This window comes from Amyelois transitella, chromosome 26 (assembly GCF_032362555.1).
Source record: "Amyelois transitella isolate CPQ chromosome 26, ilAmyTran1.1, whole genome shotgun sequence".
Lineage (NCBI taxonomy): Eukaryota > Metazoa > Arthropoda > Insecta > Lepidoptera > Pyralidae > Amyelois > Amyelois transitella.
Window position 1 is genome coordinate 1,007,253 of NC_083529.1, and position 12,482 is coordinate 1,019,734.

A 12,482-nucleotide genomic window follows, 5' to 3' on the forward strand; every position below is an offset into this window, starting at 1 on the left:
CGAGTTCGTTCGTCGCGTTAATTTAATAAATTTTGATATTGAAACCGGTGACTATACTAAGTAGTTAAAAAATCAACTAATGGTTAAAATAGTATTTTTTGTTTAATGAGGTAATGTACACACAGCCTTACAATAAGGGCGTATTCCGCTACATTGAATATGCAAATAATTTTAATGTACATTTTAGACGTTAGGATCTTTATTAAAACTGAACTCATTTTTCCGTTACATTAACTGCTGCTTCTGGTTTTGCTTATTACGAGTATCTTCTTCCACCTGGCTTAAGTCCCGGTTGCATCCTCACCTCTGGAGAGGAGCCCGGGGTATGCCTTTGACCATGGATCCTGGATTGGGTGAGTCAGGTTTTTACACGTAGCGACTCCCATCTGACCCACGAAACCTTTCAAATCCGCAACCAGACAAATGCATACCCCCAGTCTGCTCTCCAAAGTGGCGAGGATGCGAGCGGGACTAAAGCCAGGAGGAAGAAGTAGAATTATGTTACATACATACATACATACATACATATGGTCACCTCTATGTCCCTTGCGGGGTAGACAGAGCCAACAGTCTTAAAAAGTCTGGACGGCCACGTTCAGCTATTTGGCTTAATGATAGAATTGAGATTCAAATAGTGACAGGTTGCTAGCCCATCGCCTAAAAAAGAATCCCAAGTTTGTAAGCCTATCCCTAAGTCGCCTTTTACGACATCCAAAGGAAAGAGATGGAGTGGTCCTATTATTTTTTGTATTGGTGCAGGTCTATTACTAAATACTACACGGCTCTTGAAATAATGAAACTTGGTACTTGAAATAATAAAATATTGACTTTTTTAAAACCGTATTGGCCGTAACATCATATACCGTGTGGTTCCCCACACGGCATATGATGTTACGGCCAATTATATCAGTATACGGCCTCAGTACCTATCTATCTGACGCTCCAGTTTACAAATTCAGCGTTGAGGTTGCGTGCTAAGTCTTATCGATCGCAATCATTACTGTTGCTTTAGATTTATTGCCACTGACTGCTCTATTTGTGCTGTAGGCTGGATTCAACGCCATTTTCCATGTTCATGATGAAAAGCTGAAAGTGGCCATTCAGTCTTTTCAAGACTGTTGGCTCTGTCTACCCCGCAAGGGATATAGACGTGACCATATGTATGTATGTATTTGCATGTTCTAAAATGAATCCATGTTCTCTCGATTTTTGATTTTTAAAGCTGTAGCAAAATGAACACTCCGTCTCTTTCATATGGTGTTGTAAAAGGTGACTTAAGGATATGCTTATAAACTTGCATTCTTTTTAGGCGATGGTCTAGCAACCTGTCACTATTTGAATCTCAATTCTATAATCAAGTTGACGTGTATATCTATCCAATCAGTTTTTCCAGTTTTCTGGCTCTGTCTACCCTGCAAGGGATATACACGTGACTATATGAATGAATAAGTAAAATCTTTATTTGTCAATACAACAAAGTTTACAATAAAAGTCACTAACATAATTGGTGTTTATTGAGGTTTGAGAAGAGAGGAGGAGAGAGTTTAAACGATACACGCCTACATTACAGTATTAACGTATACAAATTATCGTTACCCCTTACGGGGTAGACAGAGCCAGTTGTTACAAGTCTAGAAAGCCAGGTAGATACTAGAGGTCGATGGCCGAATTGGATGCGAAAAATATGTCATAAAAATTTAAATTTATTCAGACATATAATTAACATGAGCATTTAATTATTCTTTATGTTATTGATGCTAACCGAATTCTACATTGACCGATAATGCTCAAAACTAGACCATTCATAGCCACCTTTGATTGGCTTTTAAAGAAAATCGAATTAAATAGTAAATATTCAAATTTATTGTAAAGGCAACACCAACATTATTTTGCATGTATTCAAAAATAATCTGTTCCAAATTTAACTTTATTGTGTTAAGAGACGGGCTTTTCGAATTTTAAACGATCAAATACGTTTGGTGAACGTTATCTTTAGTAGAAATCTTTAGTTTTCTTTTATCTCCGAGCCGTTTTATACAAGGTTAATTGCCATTATATTGGTTTTCTACTATTAAAATCGTTGTGATAAAATGTTGGAATTTATTAGTATATCTTTGACATCTTTTCGAATAGTTTGCACAATAAACAGTTACTTAATTTAACCCTTATTCACAAAGTTAATATATTTGAAAATATCAACAATCCTATTAATTACTTTTTGTAAACAATTGTTTTACTATTCTTCTTCTTAAATTTAAGAGCTAACTCTTGTCTGAGGAGTTAAGTGGAGCGTCCTCCATTCATCTCTTTTGTCTGTATTTTTATTTTAGATTGATTGTTAAGAAGAGAAAATTTCTGTTTTTTATATATTTATGTAAATCTAGACAAAAATACCTCAGAAATTAGACTTAAAAGAAACATTGTTTATATTTTATTTCGCTTGGTAAAAATAATGTTTTATTGAAATTTATTATCTATAGTATTTTTTGTATGCTAAATGAATCGCAAAATTTAAATTAATTTTATTATCAAAATATTTTAACTTAACACGGGGTTTCTTAATTTTTAACACGAGACTATGCGTTTAATTATAAAAGTATAAAAACGGCTACAAAATTGTTCTGTATGATTTGAAAAACAAAATTACTAAACCTATATATCAGCTACATTCTCACGGTAGCTTAATCAATGGTAAAACTATGATTTTAAAAAAGTCAATATTTTATTATTTCAAGTACCAAGTTTCATTATTTCAAGAGCCGTGTAGTATTTAGTAATAGACCTGCACGAATAAAAAAAAGGGAAAGGGCCACTCCACCTCTTTCCCATGGATGTCGTAAAAGGCGACTAAGGGATACGCTTATAAAGTTGGGAATCCTCTTTCAGGCTAGCAACCTATTTGAATCTCAATTCTATCATTAAACCAAACAGCCCAATGTGGACTCTCAGTCTTTCAAGATCGTAGGCTCCGTCTACCCCGTGAGGGATATATATTTTCAAGTGCTAAATACGAAATGAAACTAATCGCTAATCAGTGGTTATATCCAACAGCCATTAGAAAACTATTAAGAGAAGTTTCATGGTCAAATTGTACGTAGAAAGAATTGTAATTGTTCTGTGACACGCGATAGAGGTCAAAATTGTATGGAAAGGACATCTTTTCTATTTAATAAATACATTTACATTTTATATAATCACGTCTATATCCCTTGCGGAGTAGACAGAGCCAACAGTCTTGTAAAGACTGATAGGCCACGTTCAGCTATTTGGCTTTAAGATAGAATTGAGTTTCAAAAAGTGACAGGTTGCTAGCCCATCGCCTAAAAGAAGAATCCCAAGTTTACAAGCTTACCCCTTAGTCGCCTTTTACGATATCCATGGGGAAGAGATGGAGTGGTCCTGTTCTTTTTTCTATCGGTGCCGAGAACCACACGGCACATGCACTACGATAGAAATTATTTTTTTATTTAAGTAACGTAAGTTACGGTAAGGGATAAAGATAAGTAAGTGTATTTTTTCAGACACCCTGTGGCACATCTAGTCTCTATAATTCCCAGACGAGCGTTACCGTAGGCGTGGCATAGTGATTAACTTCGCGATTTCCTCTCACTTTCGTTTCGGAGTGCTGAAGTAATAAACGCACATATTATGTATGTTTTAACACTTTTTCCCAGTTCAAAAAGCAATTTTAATTATTTTGTATATACAAGAGTATATAAATAAATAAAATGCCGCCCGCGACTTCGTTCGCGTGGAATCAATCCCGCGTGAACTCTGGGATAAAAAGTAGCCAATATGTTAGTCTTCAGCTACCTACATACAAAATTTCATCGTAATCGTTTCAGTAGTTTTTGCGTGAAAAAGTAACAAAAAAGAATAGTGCCACTCAATCTCGTTCCCATGGATGTCGTAGGCGACTAGGGGATAGGCTTATAAACTTGGTATACTTTTAGGCGATGGACCAGCCACCTGTTACAATTTTAAATCTCAATTCTATCATTAAACTAAACAGCTACACATGGCCTATTAGTCTTATCAAGACTGTGACTCTGTCTACCCCGCAAGGGATATAGACGTGATTATTTATGTATGTATGTGTCCGTACCTAAAAGATAAAACGGGACCCTATAACTAATCCTCCGCTATCTATCTGTCCGTCTGTCTGTTTCGTTAATCGCTTTTTGCAGGTGGCGTTTAATTCGTCGCTTTTTGTAGGTAGTGCTTATATCGTCGCTTTTTGTAGGTGGCGTTAAATTCATTGCTTGTTGTTAATGGCGCGAGCGAAGCTTCGGGTTAAAGCTAGTTTATTTATAATAAAGTGGATAGATACTTTATGACTTGCACGCGCGATTTTATTTTATATATCACCTGCGGGGTGGACAGAGCCAACAGTCTTGAAATGACCGAATTTAGCGTCACATACAAAATAATTAAATTTAGTCGCAATTCCAACGGGAACTACGGTTTTTACCAGGATGAAAGGTATGTCCTTCTTCAGTCTTTTAATCATATAATACGTAATATTTCAAGAAGATTAAATTCAGTATAAAACCCATGAAAAAATAACAAACATATAAACTTACTTTTGTAATTATTATATTAGTTGAGATATAATACTTTGAAATACATACATACCTACATAAAATCACGCCTCTTTCCTGGAGGGGTATGCAGAGACTACATCATTCCACTTGTCACGATCTCTGCATACTTCCTTCGCTTCATGCAAGCTCGGCGGTTTCGGGTACCCTTGACCTGACCCCTTACCAGGACGTCCTTAATTTGATCAAGATACATTTATCTAAGCCTTCCCACTCCGACTTTTCCCTCCACACTCCTTGTATATCTGCTTAGTCAACCTGCTTTCATTGATCCTCTCCGCATGACCGAACCATCTTAACATACCCTTTTCTATTCCTGTAACTACATCTTCTTTCACATCACAACATTCCCTTATCACGCTGTTCACACTTTGAAATAACTACCAAATTTAAGGGAATAATAACGTAATTTATCAACTGTAAGTAAACATTAATTTACAAAGCGTAGTTAAAGGATATTTACGGCTATTACTCGCAAAACACAAAACTCGCAAAACCCGTGCTAAGTCATTAGTGGTAACTAAGACTTAAACACCTTTTGAGGGTTAAAGTCTACCATCTTAAATTTAATCACACTCCTACTATAATTTCGTCGGAGTCAGAATGTCGGAGTGGGAAGACCTAGACGAACGTATCTTGATCAAATTGAGGACGTCCTGGTAAATGGTCAGGTCAAGAGTACCTACCCGAAACCGCCGAGCTTGCATGAAGAGAGTTATGAATGTGGATGAAGCGAAGGAAGTATGCAGAGATCGTGGCAAGTGGAAAGAGATTGTCTCTGCCTACCACTCCGGGAAAGAGGCGTGATTTTATGTATGTATGTATGTACTATAATTTACACGGGTTTTTTTTTATAAGATCAAAAGTGTTTAGTTGGCAAGAATTTTTATGACTGTATTTTTATGTGTGTAAAGGTATTAGTGTAGAAAGTATTGCGTCGATGGATACCAGCTATTACAGAATTTACACGGGTTTTAACGCAAACAAAACTTATAAATAAATGTTTTCTTGAGTATACGCGCTCGAAACCAAAAAAAACCGCTTATTGGCGCAGCCGCCGGAATTTCGAGATATCCTATTTTATTTTAGTACTCTTAGCAAAATGACAAATCTTCAGACTTATAAGGCTTTTAGGCTTGTAAACTTGTGATTCTTCTTTGAGGCGATGGGCTAGCAACCTGTCGCTATTTGAATCTCAATTCTATCATTAAGCCAAACAGCTGAGCGTGGCTTTTCAGTCTTTTCAAGGCTCTGTCTATCCCCCCAATGGATATAGACGTGATTATATATATGAAAATTTTCGGATATATAATTAACTAGCTTGTATCCGCAGCTTCGCCCGCGTGAATTAAGCGCTATCTACAAAAAGCGATGAATTTAACGCTTTCTTTACAAACAATAGTCTGAATGAATGCACTATTTTTCTAAACGAAGGATGAATCCTTACTAGAGAAAGAACGCAGTGAAATATGTGTTAAGGATTGTTATCCACTAGTAGTCTCGCGGATACTCGTAAGAGTCGCTTGTTACGCCACCGCTTCTTCTTCATTTGCGCTTTGGAAACGGTAGTAGATTCAATTATAAGTCATGTTGACATTTTATGTGATACTTTGGTATCTATTCTTTGAAATTAATCAATTTCTAGTCTATTTGTCTACTTCGTATAAAGGCGTGATATGTGTATGTTTGTTTTTAGTTATCTAAGTTTTTACACGAAATTATTACCTCTTGACCTTCGAAACTTTTACAAATACACTTAATCGACATATTATATTAACATATTATATTTACGGACTCTGTGGTGCAGCGGTAATACGCTTGTCTGTGACATCGGAGGCCCCGGGTTCGAATCCCGGCCAGGGCATGATGAGAAACGAACTTTCTCTGTTTGGTCTGGGTCTTGGATGTTGATCTAAGTATTTATTATAAAATATAGTATCGTTGAGTTAGTATCTCGTAACACAAGTTTCGAACTTACTTCGAGGCTAACTCAATCAGTGTAATTTGTTCCGTAAATATTAAAAAAAAAATATTTATATAGAATCATCGTTTGGGTAATTAGTCCAGTTGCCAGATAGTACATCTTTCTAAACGCAAACAGTCAATTTAAGAAAAAAAATATTCCTTTGGTAACTCAGTAGGTACCTATAGTAAAATACAATGACATAGCATAGCTTGTTGTATAGCATTGCCCTTCCACTCTCTTCAGTAACGAGTAGAATAAAATGCGCAATACATTTCCCGCTCTAAGGCACTGTTCACATGAATCAACGTAAAAAAAGAATGAGAACAAACAGTGTATACTTATCTAAAGATATAAATAACAAGATGTAAATGATTGTAATTTAGACAGGTTTTAAACGCGTACATACCTTTTTATGATTTTCGATTATTCGTTTTACCAGGCGGAGCCGCGGGCGTAAACTATGTATTTGTTCAATAACGTCGATAAATACTTGACTAGATGAATGTGCCTAAAGTCCCTTAGTGGCCTTTCACAACACTTATGGAAAAGAGATAGAGTGTCTCTATTCTAAATTGCAGGAAATCGTACTGCACAAGGCACAGTTTAAAATTATATTAAAATGATAACACATTATTTCCAATTTTGCTCAAAACCACAAGGTTTCCAAAACACAAAACTATATAAATATACTAATAAATCAACCACTCTATTAAATATTATTTAATAATTATACAGAAATGGCCAATATATAAACAAACTTGAATTTAAAATCACAGTTGACTTAATTTTAACGGTGCCACCGCGGGTAATAAATTAAAAAGGTGTTTTATGTTTTTTAACTGACCGTTTGTCTATGGTTGACAATTTAACACGTTCTCGCGTGGCTACGGAATTATTATTTAAATCAATTTAAACACATGCATAGATTTACTTCACACATAATTGCTATTTAATTTCGTTTAGTAAAGTTAGAATTAAAAATCTTATCAACCTCTTTTACAAAAAGAAAATGGTTAACACTGGCCACATAAAAAAAAAATATTTTCCTTTTATTTTTAATCTGTGTTACACTTCCAAGTAAGAAGCGATTTTTTTAAAATATCTATAACTGAAATCTTTTTATCACGGAATATAAGGCATGTACAAAATTCAGATTTTCTTAGATTCAGATTATCTTTTGCCAACTAAAAACATGAAAAACAGGTTGAACCACAGACAAATGCCCAACTTATTTAAACACCTGCATAAAAGACAAAGAGTTTCAAACGTAACTTCATAGATAACATTATCACAATGAGATAACTTTGTTTAACAAATGGTAATTATGACCTACCACAATTGTAAATACTTTATAAAGTTTAAAAGAGTTCAAAACTGGTATATTTTAACACCCGACGCTTAAAGACGGTCAAAGCCATCATAGTTCCTAATTAATAGAAACATTTTTTTTAAGAACCCATAATGTAGTCCGTCGAATAAAAAATTGATGAATGTTTGACAAAAATTATTATACGAGTAATTAGTAAAGTCCATTTCTTAAGGTAATGATATACTTAAAGGTTATTATTAAATTTATAGGTACGTATTTTGTTGAAAAAAAAACCTTTGTAAAATAATTCACCGGTTCGTCGTTGGTCGAATCGGTAAGTCGATGACAATTTACGAAGTTATGTATGTACATTAGTTTGAATACTTACCGATGCTGACACGGTGAGGGAAAACATCTTGAAGAAACCTGCACACAGAACTCTATGTCCTCCTCCATACTCCAAATTATAGTGATATACATACATACATAAAATCACGCCTCTTTCCCGGAGGGGTAGGCAGAGACTACCTTTACTTTCCACTTGCCACGATCTCTGTATATTTCCTTCCTTCTTATAGTAATATTTCAAGAAGAATTTTATTCAGTAGATTACCAGTGAAGAGATAACAAACAAACAAATAAACTTACTTTCGCATTTATAATATTAGTGAGATTGAGATTATTATGTTGGAATTACTTTCTATAATTTCGAGTGAAAATTTTAATAAACTTCCATACAGTATATGACACAGAGTGCTCTTAGAGATATATACATTTTTCTCGAAAACGAATCTCCCGAGACAAAAGCTCCTTAAGCTCTGTCTCCGTACATCAAATCCATAGAAATCGGAATAATATAAAACAATAGAAATGCCTCATTGCATTTGAAGCTATACGAATGATGTCTGTCCCGCTTCGAAAGTAGTTTTAAAGCTGTAAAATAATTCTCAGAATTGATGATTATAAAGCTGAAGAGTTTGTTTGTTTGTTTGTTTGAACGCGCTAATATTAATAACTACTGGTTCGACCATTTATCGAGGAAGGCTTTAGGCTATATAATATCCCGCTGCAACTATTAGGAGTGAAGAAATAATGGAATATGTGAAAAAAATGGGGAAAATTATTCATCCTTGAGGGCTTCAATGATGCCCAAAATAACTATTCCACGCGGACGAAGTCGCGAGCACAGCTAGTACATTATCAAAACATTCTGACGACACATTCTTTACTTCTTATTCACTTGTACGATATGATTTTATCCTTTGCGGGTAAGCCTACAGTCTTCAAAAGGCTCGAATTGTTCGAATTGAGATTTAAATAGTGGCAGGTTGCTAGCCCATCACCTAAAAGAATACCAAGTTTATACGCCTACCCCTTAGTAATCTTTAACGACAGGCCATTAGAAAGAAAAGTACCCACACGACACCACAGTAACTCTACAGTCTCACATTATTCCTAATTCTATGACCGAATCTCAATCTTAGATCTCGATGCAGTATTGATTTATTTAAGGCCGTGGGATTCGAACCCGCTATCTCTACGCGGTAGATACATTTATCACTCAGTCAACTGTGAAATTCGAAGGGGTAAATTTGGCTTTAGGCTAGCAACCTGTCACTATTTGAATCTCAATTCCATAATTAAGTCATACAACTGAAAGTAAAAATAGTGGGTTCTCAATTTGACCAGTATGTATATATGTTTGTCCGCGATTACCTCGCGTTTCGCTGAACCGATTTCGCTACGGTTTTCAGGAAAGTGTTTGTTACATTCAAGAGTACCTATGTATCAGAAATTTAACCGACTTCAAAAAAGGAGGATACCGATTGGACTGGATCTCTTTTTACAAAAGTTGTTCGTTCCCGGCACCAATACAAAAAGAATAGGACCACTCCATCTCTTTCCCATGGATGTCGTAAAAGGCGACTAAGGGATAAGCTTATAAAATTGCGATCCTTTTTTTAGGCGATGGGCTAGCAACCTGTCACTATTTGGATCTCAATTCCATCATTAAGTCGAGCAGCTGAACGTGGCCATTCAGTCTTTTCGGGACTATTGGCTCTGTCTACCCCGTAAGGGATATAGATGTGACTATATGTATGTATATATGTTATTCGTTCTACAAATGCGTACATAATAAAATTAAGATATGTTTACTTTTCATCTTTACTCGCTCGTATTATATTATTTTTAATATCGCACATTTTTTCCGGGAAACTCGTATGATTTTTTTATTGAAAAATCTTCTCTCTGATCGTCTCATGAGGCATCATATAATTTAATATGAGATTTTTGCCGCCCAATAAATATTAATATGTTTTGTTTAACCAGATCTAATGCGAGATGTAAGATATAGGTATACCTTGAATTACTTTTTCTACATACATACATACATATAGTCACGTATATATCCATTGCGGGGTAGATAGAGTCAACAATCTTAAAAAGACTAAAAGGCCAGCTGTAAGGCGTTATGATGGAATTGAGATTCAAATAGTGACAGGTTGCTAACCCATCGCCTAAAAGAGGAATCTCAAGATTATAAGACTATCCCTTAGTCGCCTTTTACGACATCGATGGGAAAGATATAGAGTGGTTCTATAATAAAGTGCCCGAAACCACACGGCACTAATTGTTCTTTATAGATACGTAGAATTTCGCAAAATCTAACATCCATATTTCCTTTTCCGTTCCCGTGGAATTACCAAAAATTCCCTTTTTTCTATGTTTTCTACACCCGTGGGAATTTAAAAAACTATATTTTTCTCAGAATCACTAGACTATCCAAGGTATAATAACTAAATCTAATATCATAAAAGAAGAAATTCAATGACTGACTGACAACTCAACACACAGCAAAAGCCGCTGTGTCTAGAGACATGAAATTTGGCATGTAGGTTCTTTATGTGGTCTAGGAGTGCATATACATACGAGTACATAAAATCACGCCTCTTTCCCGGAGGGGTAGGCAGAGACTACATCTTTCCACTTGCCACGATCTCCGCATACTTCCTTCGCTTCATTTACATTCTGACTCTTTTCATTAGGTCTAGGAATGCACTGAGTGAGGATTTCCCGAAATTTTCACAGGAACGGGAATAATAGTGATTTTTCGTTTTAAATATGTTTAATGTGTACACCTTTTGTAAACTCTTATCAAAAGCAAATAAAAATTTTATTCTTTTTTTTTATATTCGCAAGCGGAGCAGAGGGCGTAACTATGTTACTTTTGAAAATAAAATTAGAGGACTTTAATGGAACAAAGTGCCGTATGGTTCCTGGCACCAATACAAAAAAGAATAGGACCACTCCATCTCTTTCCCATGGATATCGTAAAAGGTGACTAAGGGATAGGCTTACAAACTTGGGATTCTTTTTTAGGCGATGGGCTAGCAACCTGTCATACTATTTGAATCTCAATTCTATCATTAAGCCAAATAGCTGAAAGTGGCCATTCAGTCTTTTCAAGATTGTTGGCTCTGTCTACCCCGCAAGGGATATAGACGTGACCATATGTATGTATTTATTGGAACAACTATATTTTAAACTAAGATAATATTATTCTCACTTCTTTTGAAAAATGTCATGAAAATCTTATTTACGTAAATACGTTGGCATTGAAAGCGAAATTATGTGTATAATAATTTTTCCATTCCACAAGAAAGTAATTGAGTGGTTCTATTTTATATGGCCAGGAATGATTCGACAAATTATCAAAATGTAATAATGTTGGTCTAGGTTTAAGCCCTTTTTTATATTGCCTACGTACATATGTACCTTGTATTAAGGTTTTACATATAATATGATATGTATGTGTATTTATGTTTAAAAAAGACTTAGAAAAACAGAGAGTCTACAGTTTTCGCATGATGAAATATATCTATACCTATATTAAAAAAAATCGTTAAAATGTGTTATTTAGGCAAGCGCGTCTTTTTAAAATACCGTAATCTTTTTATTTTTTTTGCCGTTTTTCGTAGATTTTTAATACATATTTATTAAAAATTAAATAAGCTTATCTAATTTGGAAAGCACTATTACAACAATAATATGATGATATTACGTTCAAAAAATACAAATAGATATAGTTTAAATGACTCGTCGGTTAAAATATCTAGTTACCTACCTTTTTAATCTGCTTTATCCGAATAACGCCAAAACCAACACTAAAAAGACAAATCCCGATCAGAAATCGTCAAAATCACTTCAAATTAGATAATAATTCACTGAACACTTCCAATTTTAAAAACACTTCAAACACTGTCACTTCAAAATTCGAACACTGAAATTAAAAAATAAATTTCACACCGCACCGACGAAGCTCAGTTTAAAAAAATTCGAAAAACGAACACCGTTCCGTTGCACGCGCGACGCAGCCTCCTCGCTCAGCAGGGGCCGCACGAATGCCTTTTGCGCATGGTTTCGGCCCTATAACGAAACGGCTTACGTCGCATTGCGTTATAGCCTTCGAAAAATATCCTTAGGTACATACAAAGATGGATTTTTACCTCGTTTTAAGATTTTTAAATTAATTGGCGAATTTGTTCGACCATTCCGCGTAATGGACGCCGTTGTTTTATAAATTTCAAAGCGTTTTGCAACAAAG

General features: G+C 35.1%; 1 protein-coding gene across 1 annotated transcript in view; it reads right to left on the bottom strand.

The window, feature by feature from the left end:
- Nucleotides 1–12,251, bottom strand: part of LOC106131721 (protein madd-4) — a 319,633-nt gene extending 307,382 nt beyond the window's left edge. Inside the window, exon 1 of the mRNA XM_060951743.1 lies at nucleotides 12,003–12,251. The gene's annotated coding sequence lies outside the window, so the exon portion shown is untranslated. The remainder of the gene's footprint in view (nucleotides 1–12,002) is intronic.
- Nucleotides 12,252–12,482: the final 231 nt, after the last annotated feature.